Source organism: Gorilla gorilla, chromosome 16 (assembly GCF_029281585.2).
Source record: "Gorilla gorilla gorilla isolate KB3781 chromosome 16, NHGRI_mGorGor1-v2.1_pri, whole genome shotgun sequence".
NCBI classification, from domain to species: domain Eukaryota; kingdom Metazoa; phylum Chordata; class Mammalia; order Primates; family Hominidae; genus Gorilla; species Gorilla gorilla.
The window spans coordinates 17,664,436-17,683,010 of NC_073240.2; the positions used below are offsets into that span (position 1 = coordinate 17,664,436).

General features: G+C 33.4%; 1 pseudogene; it reads left to right on the plus strand.

The window, feature by feature from the left end:
• Positions 1–11,155: 11,155 nt before the first annotated feature.
• Positions 11,156–11,250, plus strand: LOC129527328 (uncharacterized; annotated as a pseudogene).
• The last annotated feature ends 7,325 nt before the right edge of the window (positions 11,251–18,575 follow it).

The following is an 18,575-nucleotide window of genomic DNA, read 5'->3' on the forward strand; positions in this document are numbered from 1 at the left end:
CCCCCTAATTTCTAGGAATATAAAAAAATAGGTACACATAGCTTAGATAATATTTTCTATATTTGTTCAAGTAAATCAGTTTAGTGATTGTTTGAAATACTTCCAATTGATATGAGTCCAATTTTAGAAGGAATTTTAGTTGGAAGTTTTATTCTCTTTATGAAGATGTAAATGGCTGTGTTTACTGGCCAATATTTACATACACATACAGTCAATGAATTTTAATTTGCACACAGTGGCATATATAATTAAAAGTTCATTTTATTAGTTAATTTAGATATGGTTCAATGAGAGTTTCAAACTGAAGGCATAGAGTCATATAACATACTCTAGAAGAACAACTTCTCACAAAAACTAAAATAAATTGCTTTACCACGTTTGCCTTTGTATTTCACTTTTTCTGTTCTGAAGAATGAGCATGGTAAAATTTACATATATCTAACACATATAATGGGTAATGTATGAATTATTTTACAAATTACTCATAACCAGAAGAGTTCTGTTGGATTTTACCGTATGGCCAGATTCATCTTGCCTTTCAAACTTATGTAAGTAATTTTTCCGAATCTCTTTTTTTCCCATAACATACATGCTGCTGAGTCCACTCCTCCAAACTAAGTAAAGATAGGAATGCTCAGGGCCAAATCATAAGTATAGAAATTGACTTTTGAACTGATGAAGACTTTCTTCTTGTCTACACTTTAGTCAGGCTTCTAGGAGCACTCTTTTTGATTCTACTTTGTCCTTGGGCCCTGTCTTTACACTGCCTAGTCCAGCTGTTGCAAGAATGCTGCTAAGTCAGTTTAGAGAGAATCTCCCACTCTTGATATCTGATCACTCTGGCTTGCCTTCAGCAAGAATCCTCTTACGTTAGCTAACAAGAAATCCCCTACCCTTGATGTCTCCTGTTAGTAATTTGTGTTCATCGACAACCCTTCACACTGCTCATTAGCTGCACTTCCCAGATATCTTTGCTGTGTTCAGAGTTGAACCTTATCTCTCTTCCCTATTAGAATCATCTTGATACCTATCATTTTAATCTTAAATAAAGTGATCCTTAACCATTTTAACAAGTGGTGGAAATTTTTTTATTCAGCAGAACTAACAAATTGTTTGTGAACTATTGAAATAGAACTATTCTATTATGGCTTGCAGATATTTTTCTCAATTATAATTCACTTTCATACCGTAAAAGTATCTTTGCTTTGTGTATATCTTTTTCATATAAAACCTTTTAATTTGGCAGGGAACAGTGGTTCATGCCTATAATCCCAGAACTTTGGGAGGCCCAGACAAGTGGATCACGTAGGTCAGGAGTTGAGACCAGCCTGGCCAACATGGCAAAACCCCATATCTACTAAAAGTACAAAAATTATCCGGGCATGTTTGTGGGCACCTGTATTCTCAGGTACTTGGGAGACTGAGACAGCAGAATCGCTTGAACCCAGGAAGCAGAGGTTGCAGTGAGCCAAGATCAGGCTGCTGCACTCTAGCCTGAGTGATAGAGTGAGTGAGACTCTGTCTCAAAAAACAAAAAACAAAAAAACCTTTCGATTTATTTTCCAGAGGTCTATTTTTAATTTAGTAACAAGATTTTTAAAAATATTTATAAAATTAAATAACAATAGAATGTTAGAACTAGGCCCTATAAAATATAGAATTGTCAAAATTGGTTAGCATGATTGTAGCTTCAAGGATCCTATTGTTAATGTGGCAACTTCTGAAACCAAACATCATCATGCTTGGCATCAAGAGCTAAAGTAGTCATGAGTTAATGGAGAAGAACAACTAAGGAATTGGCTGCTGAAGTAAAGTTTATGCTAAATTTAAATGAAATGAAATAACAAAGTAGTTTGAAATGAACATTCCATTGATTATTTTTAAAATTTTATTTATTAACAAAGTAGCTTATACTAACTGCCCACTGTCTATCCCAATAGTTACAGCAATAACATATAATTAACATTTGTAATTAAATATTTCATTTCATACAAATAGTATTTTAAAATTCAAGTGTTGATTTTTAAGCCTTTGAATGTTTGGCTGTTTAAAATTTAAGAGCATATAAAAATTGTAGAAAAGGGTCATTATTAATAAAATATTCAAAATATGGTAAATTTTGCATGATGATTTAATATATGCAAATTGACAAGTGATGTGAATAGTACATTTGAATAGAGAAAATATGTACATAAATGAATGGTATTTCAGAATCTAAGCAAATTGATGACTACATTGTGTACTTGTCCCCAATGTAAATGAAATATTAATTAGAAAACTTTTTTTTTCACTAAAGGGCTGAACATAAAGCGTGATGGCAAATTGGTGTGTTCTTGTATTTCTTGTCATTGGGTATTCTTTTCAGTATATTTTCACTTAATGTTTTAGCAACATTTTTCATCATTCTTTTACACTTATAGCTGGACTATGCTTAGTGATACAAAACAGTTATATAATGGGATTATACTTGGCCATATGAATTTGATGGTATGATTTAATCTGTGTTTCATCTTACTTGTGTCTACTTGTAAGTCATTGATGCTAATGTTATTAGTAATTTTTAGAGGGTAGAAATGTTTTCTATATGACATTTTTGAGAAAAGGAAGTCAATAAATCCCATTTGATATGCAACAGAAATAAAGATCTCTTATTTCAATTTTAAAATGCTTTATAAGTTACATTGCTTTGTTTTATGCATTATTTGTTTTGATCAGATGCAAAATGAGTCAGTAATGTCATCTAACCACAACTTTGATACATTTTTTTAAAGAAAAATTTCCAAAATACTATATCTGAGCAATAGGGTAATACTTCATAAATTAAAATATTTAAATATTCAATCTTTCTGAGTGGATATTTGTTGCATATCTGATAACTTGACCTAATTCTGTAATTGGGATGAGAACTGCCCAATTTTATTGGTAACCTCTTTTCTGCTCTGCAACTTTGGAAATACTATGGAGGACTCCAAATTCATTTGAGACAAAAATATTAAAAATGTAACCCCTGATTAGGATTTCAGTTCCAAAGCTCTCCTTGGAGGGATATAGAGCTGGAGAAAATCACATTTATTTTTGTCTCTTTAATATCGATATATAAAAGTCAGGTTAAAATTAGTATCAAAATGGGAAGCCTGCATTGTAAACCAGCTGGAATAATACACTCTGCAATATGAAGGAAAAAGGAAAAATTTAGTTGATTTATTTACCTAACTATAATTTTTTAAAGAATTTTGTTTCTAATAAATTTAACTTAAATTTTTAATTTTCTATCTTTCATTTAGTACCATCTATATAAACTTTTCCAGGCTACTTCTCTGAATCACCTGGCAAAATCTTATAATTTGCCACCTAATTGAATAAAACACACACACACAAAATAATCTATTTTGAATAATAAACATTATTTATAATTATCTTGTTGAGTTTGAGAGTAATCATCAGGTGTGGAAAAACTATTGAGGAAATTTTAACAATTTAAAACGTAATAATCTTTTTTGTATTATGTGTGCTTTATACTCAGAAGTGCATATGTTTTATAAAATTATGTGAATTTATAAATGTGGTCAATATTAATATTAAATTGTATCTTTTAATAGTATCTTCAATTATCTTTTTTTACTGCTAGATTCCATTTAGAAAAAAAAATGTTCTATATAGCAGTGTTGCTTTCTTTTTCTTTTCTTTTTGCTTTTCTTTCTTTTTTCTATTGATAAAGTATTTACTTGATCTTGGGGAAGAGGTATATAATCAAATGACCACATTTTTCTTTGTTACATATTATTAAAAATTTATAATCAATCTTTCCAAATTGTAATCGGTCTGAAACCCATTTGCTTTACTCAAATTATTTAGTGATTGTAAAAGTTTCAGAAACACATGAAAGTTACAGATTAGCTTTAAATGTGTCATGTTTAAAGCAGTTGTTTTAAAAGCTAAGTCATTATCCATTATTATGTAACTAGTATTCTAAATATCACATCTTTGCATTGTTTGACTTTTAAGGCATATGAAATGTTTTGGATCAGAAAAATCATTTGCTTCACATCCCTAAGAGACAGACTCTATGGGTACTGAGTCGTGCTAATAGTGGCAAAACCTGACAAACAATAAGCATCATTTTCAAATATTGTATACATTTCACATAAAAATTTACTTTTAGCATACATTGAAGCCATCAAGGAAGCCTAAAGTAAGGAAAACCTCAGTGAAATATGATGAAGTTAATAAAAAGAAATAGCCATCATTTTATTTGTTTAAATTGCCATTATCTCTCATATAATTATGTACAATATGTAACATAGGATAATTAAGTCAAACTGTGTACCTACAGATATGGAGAGCCTTTTATTTTAGGAAAAAGTAAAATGTAAATTAACTGGTAAAGATGAGATTTTCAATCTATAAGGCATAGACACTTTTCCTTGGTGGATTTGAAAAGGTTCTTATAAATCTGAAAATAGGATAGTTTTTCTATAATAAATGGTAAAAAACACTTTCACATCTTAACCTTATCATAGTATCACAATGCTGGAATGTTTTTACTAGGAAATAAGTAAGCTAATTCAATTATAAATTGCAGTAGAGGAAAGGATGAAGGTTAAAAAATACTATCTATTCAAATCCTTAGTCATGAGGTTGAATTCATTGAATCAGAGTGTGAATATATATCTATATTTGAGACAGAATGTGTATGTATGTGTGTGAGTGTGAGTGTGTGTGTACAGTCATTAGATATTTGCCTCATGGACAGCGGAGGAAAACATTTGCTGAGCTGCTTTCCTACCTTAAAGGTTTAGAACTGCACTGTTTTCAAGATATACTTTTTATATCTCAAATAATTTAATATATTATGTTTAGTTGTTGATATAACAAGATATCTGAATACACCATAATTGAAATTATACCTGGAAATAAATACTTGAAATACTTGCTTCAGTGACATTTGTGGAAGTATACATATTTAAGTTCAAATTATAGGTATATTGAACAAAATGATATTGGATTCTTCACTGGCTGCATACTTCTGAAACTTGTAAATAATTTGAAATTAGTTTCCAAGAACAGAAAGACAAATATTAGATAGGAAATACCAAATTCTTAAGATTCATACATATAAAAGTGAAATAAAAATCAAACTTAATCTTATCATGAATTTTCTACTGTGGCTTAATTTTAGAACTTGTTATAAAAATAGAATGCTATTAATTTAATTATATTTATTAAAATCTAAAAATAGGTGATTATAGCTAGGACATTGACAAGTGTAACTATACATGAGTAAATATAACTGAGGATAGCAGCACATGAAATATATCATAAAATTGAATTATTGTATAAATAGTATTACGTCTGTATTACTTGGAACTTGATTCCACTTAGAATGTCCCTGCTTTTATTTATTTATTTATTTTTGTAAACAAAATGAGCAAGAGGTTATTACACTTCATTCACTGCGAAAAGGTAACACTACATCAAAGATAACTCACATACTTGCAGAAATATGGAAGGTATTTCTTTCTTTTTTTTGTTAAGAAATAGGGTCTCACTATGTTGCCCAGGTTGTAGTGCAGTGACTATTCAAAGGGGTCATCCCACTACTGATAAGCAGAGGAGTTTTATTCTGCTCAGTTTTTGAGTTGACCACTCCTTAGGCAACCTGGTGGTCCTCTGCTCCCTGGAAGCTAACATATTGATGCCAAACTTAGTGCAGACACTTCATCAGCATAGTGCATACAACCCAGAACTCCTGGGCTCAAGTGTTCCTCCCACCACAGCATCCTGAGTAGCTGGGACAACAGGTTTGTGTCACCTGGCTGAAAGGTATTTTTAAATACAAATGTTGTCCAGGAGTGACAGAAGCTGGAGAATTGGACTACTTGATGGAGGCTTTGTACAAGCTTTGAACAATAATAACAACAAAATTGAAACGCCAAAAATATTGTTTAATTAGCAGTTAAACCAGCCATTTTGCACAGAGGATTTTGGTAATTGATTGTGTGATTCAAGGAAATAATATTATTAGGTGTGTATTAGTCCATTATTGCATTGCTATAAAGAAATACCTGAGATTGGGTAATTTATAAAGAAAAGAGGTTTAACTGACTCACAGTTCTGCATGCTGTACAGAAAGAATGTTGCATCTGCTGGGCATCTGGGGAGGCCTCATGAAATGTATAACCATGGTGGGAAAATGAAGAGGGAGCCGGTGCTTCCTATAGCTGGGAGCAGGAAGAAAAGTGAGAGGTGGGGAGGTGCTACACCCTTTTAACAACCAGATTTCATAATAACTCACTCACTCACTATCATAAGAATAGCACCAAGGAAATGGTATCAAACCATTAAAAAGAAACCACTCCACAATCCAATAACTTCCCATTAGGCCCCACCTCCAACACTGGGGATTACAATTTGACATGAGATTTGATTGGGGACATGGATCCAAACCATATGATTTTGCCCTAGTCCCTCCCAAATGTTATGTCTTTCTCAGTTTGCAAAATATAATCATGCCTTCCCATCAGTCCCCCAAAGTCTTAACTCACTTCAGCATTAACTCAAACATCCAAAGTCTAAAGTCTTATCTGAGATGAGGCAAGCCCCTTCTGCCTAAGACCCTGTAAGATTAAAAAAAAAAAAACTCCCAAGATATAATGTATAATGGGGGTATAGGGATTGGGTAAATACTACGATTTCAAAAGGGAGAAATTGGCCAAAAGTAAGGGGCTACAGGCCCCATGCAAGTCTGAAACCCAGTAGGAAAGTTATTAAGTCTTAAAGCTTAACAATCTCCTTTGACGCCATCCAGGGCATACCACTGCAAGGGGCGAGCTCCCAAAGCCTTGTGCTGCTCCACTCCTGTGACTTTGCAGGGTTCAGCTCCTACAGCTGCTCTCAAGGGCTGGTGTTGAGTGCTTGCACCATTTCCAGGCACACGGTACAAGTGCTGGTGGATCTACCATTCTGGGGTCTGGAAGATAGTGTCCCTCTTCTCATAGCTCCCCTAGATAGTGGTCCAGTAGGGACACTGTGTGGTGGCTCCAACCCCACCTTTCCCCTCTTCAGTGCCCTCGTAGAGATTCTCCATCAGGGCTCTGACCCTGCAGCAGATTTCTGACTGTACATCTAGGTTTGTTCATACATTCTCTGAAATCTAGCCTCAACTCTTATACTCTGTGCACCCTCAGGCTTAATGCCACATGGAAGCCATCAAGACTTATGGCTTGAACCCTCTGGAGCAGCATCCTGAGCTGTACCTGGGCCACTTGGAGCCATGGCTAGAGCTGCAACAGATGAGATGCATGTAGTAGTGTCCCAAGGCTGCATAGGGCAGTGGGGCCCTAGGCCTGGGCCATGAAACCATCCTTCCTTCATTGTCCTCTGAGCCTGTGATGGGAGGAGCTGACACAAAGGTCTCTGAAATGCCCTGGAGGGTATTCCTCATTTTCTTGGCTATCAGCATTTGCCTTCCTTTTAGTTAAGCAAGTTCCTGCCGCTTGCTTGAATTTCTCTCCTGAAAATGGGCTTTTTGTTCTACCACATGGCCAGGCTACAAATTTTTCAAGTTTCTACACTCTGCTTCCCTTCTAAATATAAGTTTCAGTTTGAGGTCATTTCTTTGCTCACACACATCAAAATAGTTTGTTAGAAGTAGTGAGATTACCTCCTGAATGCTTTGCTGCTTAGAAATTTTTTCCACCAGATACCCACCAGAACTTGAGATAATCTCAAGTTCAAAATTCCACAGATCCCTAGGGCAGGTGCACAGTGCAGCCAACCTTTTTGCTAATGCCTAACTAAAGTGACCTTTGCTCCAGTTCCCATTAAGTTCCTTATCTCCATCTGAGACCTCCTCAGCCTGGACTTCATTGTGTGTCTCTATCAGTAGCTTGGTCACAACAATGTAACAAGACTCTAGTAAGTTCAAAACTTGCCCTCATCTTCCTGTCTTCTTCTGATCTCTCCAAACCTTTCCAATCTCTGCCCACTATCCAGTTTCAAAGCCACTTTCACATTTTCTGGCATGTTTACAACAATATCATATTCCTCTACCAATTTTCTATATTAGTCATTTCTTACATTGCTCTAAAGAAATACCTGAGACTGGGTAATTTATAATGAAAAGCAGTTTAATTGGTTCATGGTTCTGCACGTTATACAGAAAGCATGATGCATCTGCTGGGCTTCTGCGGGGGCCTCAGTAAGCTTACAATCATGGCAGAAGGTGAAGGGGGAGCCAGCACTTCACATGGCTGGAAACAGGAAGAAGAGTGAGAGGTGGGGAGGTGCTATACACTTTTAACAACCAGACTCACAATAACTCACTCACTGTCACAAGAACAGCACCAAGGAGATGGTGCTAAACCATTTAAGAGAAACCGCCCAATGATCCAATTGCCTCCCAACAGGCCCCACCTCCAACAGTGGGACTTACAGTTTGACATGAGATTTGGGTGGGGACACAGACCCAAATGATATCAGTGTGTTAAAAGGAAAAGGAGATAGCAGTGGGAAATGGATATTCAACTTCAGTTTATGAGTTTTTATTTTAGAGTTCTAAAATTATGTCTTATACTACCTATACAAGTGCTAGAATAGTTTCTGTATTAAGTGGTAGATATTAATATCCAAATATCATACTTATTTCTTTGACCTTGCAGTTTAAGAGGGCATTTTAAGAAAGTAAACAAACACATTGATTTTTTTTAAAGGAGACATTTTTCAGTAAAGGATATAAGTATGTTAACATGAGAGATATAGAAAAATTATAGATGGACAGACAATCCTACATAGAAACTTAAGGAAGTATTTAACTCAGACACAGAGATTGAGAAGAGTAAAGTGGGTGAAATCTGGGAAAGAGTGCTTCCAGTAGAAGAAACAGAATATTGAAGGAACAGAGATTGATGTCAAGAGTTCAAGGAAACAAACCAGAATAAGAATGTTTAGACAAAAGGCTGATGGTAGAAGGACATTGAGACTGAAAGTTATAGAGAGCACAGGCTTACTCGAAAATTAGTAGACAAAAGAACATCTGTAAGTTCAATCATGAAAGAGTGCCAGAATTAAAGAGAAAATGAGGAAATAATAAAGAGAAAATAAGGAAATAATAAAGGGAATCTTTTGATGTGAGGAACCAATTGGGCTACCAACTCAGCCTGCCAGCCTGCCATTCCAGTGACAGTAGGAAATAAATGTTCTGTAAGTTATTTGGAAATTAGAGGACAAAGTAATTTTTTGTTCTATAGGTAGAGAAACATTTTTGTAAATGATAATACAGCTGTTTTACTGATTTCTCTTAATTTTCAAAATTTTTGAAGGGGTACACTACATTTTCATGATTTGTTCATTCTGATTTCCAACTCATATTTGTTCATCATTTTCTCTTTACTTTTTAAAAAGTTGAAAGACATTCGTATCACAAAATTTTCACAGGATAATTTTTCTAGTTGCAACTGTAGATTTATGTGGATATATACAAATCTCTCTAGTGACACATCTAAAGATTAATGTTATGTTCTATTCCATAGGGAGCAAACATATCACATGAAACATTGCAACTATGAATCTAACTAGACTGTATGGGAAACATATATTGAAAAATAAATTAAAATTATAAGTTCTATGAGAAAACACAAACATTTGAGTAAAAAAATGAGAAAGGTTTAGTGGTGCCTTCTTCCCATATTAGAAAAAAGGATTCATAACGAACAACTTTTTTTCATGTATTTCCCACAATTGAGTAAAATAATGGGACTAGGTAAGTTTTCTGGTTTGCATTTTTTCATCTAGGTCTGGTTTTTCATTTCAATTGTCAGCCATTGTATTAACTACTTTCACCATTCAAAGGAATGAATGATCTGCCATAGTATTTTCTGCAGTTCCATCTCTTGTTTTCAGTATCATTCCAATTCTGCATCTACCTAATTTTTATCTCTGTTCTATTTATTTTCCTGATTCATAACATTTTGCTTTGTGCTGAGCTCCTAATTGTCTCTCTGTCATTTTCAAAATTTTAGCCCTATGGTCTAAAAGATGCCCAAAAGAATGTAGCATATTCTAGTATATCAGTGGGACAACATAAACAACTTGCTTAATTGTTAATCTATTTAAAAATGAAACAGTGTTTTTCATTTTTTCAATCAATTTAATGCTGACTAGATCCTATAACTACATTCTACATTTTATAACTAAAGAACTCCAGAAAAATAAATGTAATACCTTTGCTGGAAAAGATTAACTTTACAATGCCTTCCTAATGACCTTACTTTTTTTTTTTTGAAAAGTGTTTTCTGGTATACAAAAATAATATTCTGAAATATCTCTCTGATATTTGATTGCCGGATTTAACCTACATGCCTCTGAACCTTGATTTTTCAGACATGCAAACTGCTTAACAAGTTCCAATGCATTAATCAATGCACCATTGCATAACTTAGAGTAAGAAAAGTTGGTAGATATTTCAGCAATGCCATAAAATATGCTTCCATTTAACACTTTGAGACAACCAATACACTATTTATATTATTGAGACAAAACAAACCTAACATCACAGAAAAATATTTATTTTAATAGAATGGTATTTAAGTAGATAGTTTTTTTGTTGTGTTTTTGTTTGTTTGTTTGTTTGTTTATGAGATGGAGTCTCCCTCTGTCGCCCAGGTTGGAGTTCAGTGGCCCAGTCTTGGCTCACTCTAACCTCCCCTTCCCAAGTTCAAGCAGTTCTCCCTGCCTCAGCCTCCTGAGTAGCTGAAATTACAGGCATGCACCACCACACCTGTTTAATTTTTGTGTTTTTAGTAAAGATGGGATGTCATTATGTTGGCCAGGCTCGCCTGGAACTCCTGACCTCAGGTGATCTGCCCACCTTGGCCTCCCAAAGTGTAAGTAGATAGTCTAAATGATTATGGGTTTCAATAGGTTTTATTAATTTGTTTTAGTTAACATACAAGAGCATTACAAAACCACATTATTTTATTTTAATTTTTATCAATAAACTTCATTATATTAAAGGCCATATTGCCCACTGAATATGATTTTGATATGCACAACTTCTATAATTTAGAACTTACTGTATATGGTCTAATATAAATTACATTTAGCTATCTTGAATAAAAGATACAAATCCCCAAAAACTTAATATATAAAATAATTTCTACAATCAATTAAGCCACATGGGGCCTGGTGTGCAAGGGCTGCAAACAGCAGCATCCTAGGTAGTGTACAGCAGCCTGTTCCTTGTGTACAACAGCCTTTGCCATTGGACATTTATGTCTTGGATCTAGTACTTTCCCTAGTCTAGGTTTAAGACCAGATGTAGTATGCCTTTGGAAAGCCTCAGGACCCAGAGGTCAGAGTTCACATTGGCCATGTTCATCCATACCAAGCTGCAAACCCTGGAGCATGTGACTGAGGCCTTATTTAGGGCCAAATTCAAGTTCAGTGAATGCCCAAAAAGCCACATCTCAAAGAAGTGCGATTTTACAAAGTTTAATGCATATACATTTTAAGACTTGGTGGCTGAGAAACAACTCATCCTGGATGGCTGTGGGGCCAAATATAGCCCTGGAATCATGGGCCCCTGGACAAGCAGCTAGCCCTGCATTAGAAAAGAGCTGCCCCCTCTTTACGCATGCCCACCAGTGAATTCTATTTCCTTGTACATCTAATAAATCTATCTATCTATCTATCTATCTATCTATCTATCTATCTATCTATCTATCTATCTATCATCTATCTATCTAAATAATTCAATAACATGCAGTAGATTAAAAAAATAAACACAACTTGATGTCTAAGTACTGTGGATATATTTTGTCAGTTATTAACATTCCCCTATCAGGTTAATATCAAGTCAACAAAAATTTGGAGTTCTCTTGACCCTTTCCCCAATGTGTAAATTAGTAATATGTCAATATTCAGACAGGCAAATAAACTAAGCTCCCTTCGATGAAAACGACATGCAGTAATGCTTCCCTACTGAGAATCATCTTAGTTTGTGAAATCATAATCTGGAATGGCTATATCTGCAAAATACATTAAAAGAAAGAAAATATGAAAAACATAATCTACAATACTTTTATGTATATCTAATCATTTTATATTTCTTTTTTATTATACTACCTGAAATACATACATAAAGGACAAAGAGTTTCAACAAATCTCAAAAAGGAAACCTAATTATGTAAAATAATCTGACTGATTTTGTTTGCTCACCAAATTGAAATTGAAAAGAAAAAATACAGCACTCTATAAAAAAAAATGATTTCAAAATATAATTATTGTCTCCCTTTGAAAATATAAATGTTTACATAATGGTGAAATAGAGAACATAAACATTCACAAATATTACATATCCATTCAACATTTTCAGGTATTATTTTGTTTTGTTCAAACCTCCCCTTCTGTCATTTTTCTCTCCTTTCTTTATCTGTAGCATAACTGAGCTGCTTTCCAAACATCTATAGTTATACCGGACATAGCATTTTCCAACATCAAACATGGTTTTTCTTAAACACCAGCTCCAAATATTAATTCCCAGGGAAAATGACATTTTCCATATATGAGAAATATTGGAACCAATACAACAAAACTCATTAACATTTATAACATTTGAAAATAATTTCACAAAAGTTTTATTTAAAAAAATTATATTGTAAATTTACGTAAGAAATTCTCTATCCATTATATGACTTGTATAACATCCACAGTATACTAAGAAAATATTTTTAAAATATAGGATAAGGTGTCTAAATAATAAATTTTTAAGACTGCTTAGAGCCACTATTAAAAATCTGAGAATAAGGCATGAATATTTTTTGATCTTTAGAGATTATATATCAGCATGCCGGCATTGGCTTTTATTACAGAATCAGCATTTTAATCTTCATTCACTCTCATCAATTCACTATAGAAAGCAGCTTAAAAAAAAAGACCATCACTTGTAGAAAACAGTTAGTATTTCGATGGTTTACCTGGAAGTTTACCGGGCATAAATTTATAAAATACATTTATGGATGGAAATAAACTGTTTTACTAAACAATATTACAGAATTCTGAATAGATGCTGATTAAGCAGCAAATCAACAAAACTGTTTATTTACCAGTTTGGTGGCTATTATGCTAATTAGATCATCTGTTTAAAATGTGTCCATATGGACAATTTTTCTGTAAATGTTTTCTTTATCTCCACATTGTGTGGTAGTATTTTCATAGAACCAAGTAGAAATTAAAAATTAGTTATTTAAAGATGACAATAGAAGGTTTTGAACTTTGAGTTCCAAAAGGCAAGCAAATATTTCTGAAATAAAATATATTATATATATTTAATTTCTAATTTAATTTACATATAAAATATTTTTAAAATTCATATGAATTTGAGATATTTTCACATTGGACTGTTTTTGTACCTCATTTTGCTTGGTCACACTAAAGTGAGGTTCATCATCTTGTGGCACCAAAGGAAAACTAGTGTGATTATAAGGAAATTATTATAGTTAGACAGCTGTGCATTAATTTCATCATTAAGGACCATACATGTATACAGATATAAATACTTTTCTTAATACATTACTTGCAACATATGCACAATTATGTAACAATTATGGTGAACTAAGTCTCCTAGAAATTTCCAAAATAATTTTTTTGCCTTTTTTTAACCTCTAAATCCATATAAATCAAGGGAAAATATTCTTGCACATATGTATATTTAAACATGAACCTAGCCAAAAGTAAGAGAAATTTAAAAAAGTATAACATACCAAAATGTGGAAATTTCTGTGTTTAGGGAAAAATCTATCCCATTAAGAGCTTGCATTAGAAAAGAAAAATTACCTTGAAATTATGATGAAAGCTTCCAACTTGTTATTATAAAAATGAGAACAAATTAATTCTGAAGCAATCAGAAAGAAGAAAATAATAAAGGTTAATGAAGAAATAAACAACATTAAACGGAGAAAAATTATATAGCTAAGTAAATTAAACTAAATTTAGATCTTTGAAGGGATCAATAAAATTGTTAAATCTCTGGCCAGACTAAGGAGAAAATAATAGGAAATAAATAATTGACAAATTTTAAGAATGATAGAAGTGGCTGGGGGTGGTGGCTCATGCCTGTAATCCCAGCACTTTGGGAGGCCGAGGCAGGCGGATCGTTTGAGGTCAGGAATTCCAGACCAGCCTGGCCAACATAGTGAAACCCTGTCTCTACTAAAAATACAAAAATTAGCCGAGCGTGATGGCGCATGCCTGTATTCCCAGCTACTCGGGAGGCTGAGGCACAAGAATTGCTTGAAGCTGAGAGGTGGAATTTGCAGTGAGTAGAGATCAGGCCACTGCACTCAAGCCCGGGCGACAGAACGGGACTCTGTCTCAAAACAAATAAACAAAAAAAAAAGAATGATAGAAGTAACATTTCCATTGTCCTACAACAGTTTAAGGGTAACTAAATGAATACCATGATGAAATTTACAAATGTAAATTAGTTAATTTAGATTGTGTATAAATCCCTCAAAAGATACAAACTACTAAGGCAAGCTCAAAAAGAAAGCAATAACATGAACATCCCTATATATATGTTTTAAATTTATTAATACCCACCTAGATAAATGAACTGACAAATTTTACTAATATTTAAGGAGATATAATTTATACTTTACACAAAAGTTTAAGAAATAAAAAAGAGGAAACACTTTTCAACATGTTTTATGAGTCTACCATTATCCCCATACCAAAACCATAAAAAAGACATTACAAGAAAATGTCCTGTAGACAAATATGTATTTAGATGATGAATTTAGATTTCAAAAACTTCAGCAAAATATTATCCAATTAAATCCTCTCATGTCTGTGTGTGTATGTGTGTGCATGCACGTGTGTTTGTAAAATATATCATTACTAATTGGCGTTTATCTTGGGAGTTCAAGATGGTTTCCATATTCAATCAACCCATCAATGTGGACTATGGTCACTTGAAAAGACCAGCAAATCCTCTACACAAAAGGCCACTAGAAATTCATTAAAACAGCCTTCCATCACTCTCTAAATTGACCAAAGCATTCAACTACCTGAGAAATATTTATGTTTGGAAAGCTATTGAAATGCAATTAAAAATATCAGGAAACCTGTTTTTACCTTTTGTCCTAATCTTGCTAAATCCTTCTTAATTTTATGAGACACTGCTTCTCCTTCCACTGTTCTTTTACTTTCTCCTTCCCCTTTGTTTTTGCCTCACCCTTCCTCTCCCTTTTCTACATTCCTTCTCTCTCCTAAATGCTGTATAAATTTCTACATATATAATCATATTATTTACAAATAGGAACAGTTTTACTTATTTCTTTCCAGTCTGCATTTATTTTATTCTTCCTTTTTTTCCTTACACACTGGATAGAACTCTAAGTATTATGTTGAAAAAGAGTGATAAAAGCAAACATCTTTGCTTTATTCCTGAGCATACATGTGGAAAACATTCAGTGTTCCACAGCTAAATATGATGGATTTTTTGTATGCTCTTTATCAAGATGAAGGAATTTTCTGCTATTTCTGGTTTGCTGAATTTTTATCACAAGTAACTGTTGAATAGTGTCTTTTTCCCCTGCATTTATTGAACTGATCGTGCATTTTCCTATTTTAGGATATTAATATGATGAACTATATTATTAGATTTTTTAAAATATTGCAACTGTCTTGCATTTCTGTGTCACTTTTTACATAGTGTGGTATTCAAGTTGTAGAGGATTTTGCATCTAGGGTATATTTGTAGATTTGCATCTAGGTTATGTTGGTCTAAAGTTTTGTTTGTTTGTTTGTTTTCCTTTTCTTTTTTTTATCATCTTTGTCTTCTTCTGTTTAAGTGTCAAGTTTGCTTCATAAAATGAATTGAGAAGCATTTCTTCCTCTTCTGTTTCTCGAAAATTGTAGAGAACTCTTGTTTTTTGTTGTTGTTTGTTTGTTGTTTTGTTTTTTCTTATTTTTATCCTCATACTGAGAACCAAACAGTCTGGAGTGTAAAACATGGTTCCTCATTCCAGTTAAATCTAGTATACAATGACAACAACCCTCTTGGGTTAAGCATTGGCCTACAAACAGAAAAAAACCTTCAGGGAGATAGATGCTGATCTAGGCATTGTGAGAAAAGCTGAATTCATTTTTAATCATGAATGGCTTTTAAGGAAAGAAGATTTATTAACTAAAATAAATAGATTAGAGGGAATTCTCATCTATGAGAGAGGAAGGGATGGGATTCAACCTGGAAAAAATGATGAAGTTTTAGTGAACTTGGTAAGGTAACTCAACAATTAATGATGGATAATGCTAGGACCCAACACTGGTAATGAGCTTGTATTATGACTCAATAGCATCACTTTATCACTTTAACACAGATGGAGGCCTAAATAACCATAGGGCAATGGTTCTTCTTAGATGCAGAAGGACACATTTATATAATCTTAGGGACCCCATCTCTGAGGTCACTCATAATTTATATTAATTCATTGTTATTGCCATTGTCCCAAGAATAGATAAGGATAAGACATCCTGTAGTACAGGTAGCAGAGATATTAACTATTCTTATTCTTGTGTCTTGTGTATAGGAAGGAAGTGTATCCTGGTGTATCACAGCATATAGTAGAGACCATTGTCAATTAGGGCCTGTGAACTGAGACAGGGTGACTGGCTAAGTCCACAACCCATCAGAAACCCAGAAATAATCAAATCATGCTGAGTAGTAATAACACTTATTTATAATACTATATGGTATAAAGACAAGAACCAATTACGTTGAGTAGCTGTAACAAATAGCTCCATCATTCTTAATAACTTTTTCTGTAATAAAACTGAATTGTAACATGATCATACTGCAATATGACATTACACTAGCATTGTTGGTAAGATTCAACTAGCTTATGTAGAGAAGTTATATAATGCTTATATTGATAATCAAATGTATTAAGATATTGAGTTAAAGCCTCTTCAGAATGTAATCTGGGTGAATAATAAATGGCCTGAGAAAACAGAATTTAGCTAACCATTATCTAATTTCAATGCTAAATAGTTCTGCACAGATTTATCAAAAAGTAAAAATAAAAGCAGATTGAGAGGAGGAATGAGCAATTTCATTTGTACAAAATATTAAATTGTATGTAATGGCCTTGTAGGATGCATTAGTAATTTTTAAAAATCAATCTTTACCCTACACTGTGTCCATAAAATTCTAGGCATATTCATGTTAATATTACTGTTGTTACTGTCATATAAATGCCATATTCAATGTAGATGCTCAGAAAAATATGATTGTTTTGCTACAGGAGAGATTAGACCAGGGACAATAAATATGGATTAGGCAAGAATGTGTTAACTCAGCAGGCCAGGGTTTCTTCAACCCTGCACATTCAAAGGTAAGGTTTGTTTTTAGGACTAGCTAGCCTCTGAGTTCTGGAAATAGTCTTACCGTGAAGAGTGTTTTTGTATATCTGAGGCCTTGCATTTATGGTGAATGACTGACTTTATATGCCTGAGGCCCTGAGCCATGCTGTATTTATTTGAACCATGTGGTATCAATTTAACCAGATACGTTTATTCTAAGATATGATTTATGCTGAATGCCTGGTTTTGTTCTAGAGGGATCATGGAAAGGAAGCTGAATTTGCTAAGTTTTGCCACGTGGGCATTGCATGCCTATGTGATTAACCACCAATAAAAACCTGGGACATCAAAGAATAAATAAGCTGCTCTAATTGCCAAGAATTCACATGTGGTTGTATGCAGCATTACTGGGAGATTGAAGTGTATCTGCATGTGATTCTGCTGTGATGGACACTTGTAAGTTTGTGCCTGGAGTCTCCTGGACTTTGCCCTAAGAATCTTTTTCCTTTGTTGATATGACTCTGCATCCTTTTGTTTTAATAAACTGTAAACATGAGTATAATTGCTTCTCTGAGTTCTGAGAGTTTTTTAAATAAATAATCAAAGCTGAAGAGCAATGGAGACCCCCACCAAAACATCTTCACACATTTCAATTTTGTATCGAAGTAAATTTTATTTTCTTTTTTATACCTCCCATATATATTCTATTGTTCTCATTGTTATTTATTTTATCCCAAATCTTTTATCTGTGATCATTTTCCTTTGTTTGAAATTTGTCTTTTGAGATTTCTTTGGAAGGTGCTTTCGGATGATAAATTTTCTGTTATTCTTTGTCTAAAATGTCATTATTTTGACTCATTTATAAAAGTAGTCTTTGTGTTTTATAAACCTCTAATGTATAGAAGTGTGTCTAAACTCATTGAGGATATTTTCCAAATTTTTTCCTACATTTATTGCTGTTGATAAGAAGTCAGTGTTGGTATTTTGACATTTAAGTTATGTGTCATTTCGTTGTGGTAGTTCTGAAGATCTTCCCTCTGTTTTATATTCTCCTTCACCTTTCATAAATGTACTTTATATTTATTTGGTAATAAATTTTGAACATATACTATGCTATAAAGATAATCTAGGCCCTTTGGTTACATCTTGTAAATAAAATCAACAAAATCTGTTTTGAGATTATATTGTAATATAAGATACCCAAAGTAAATAGG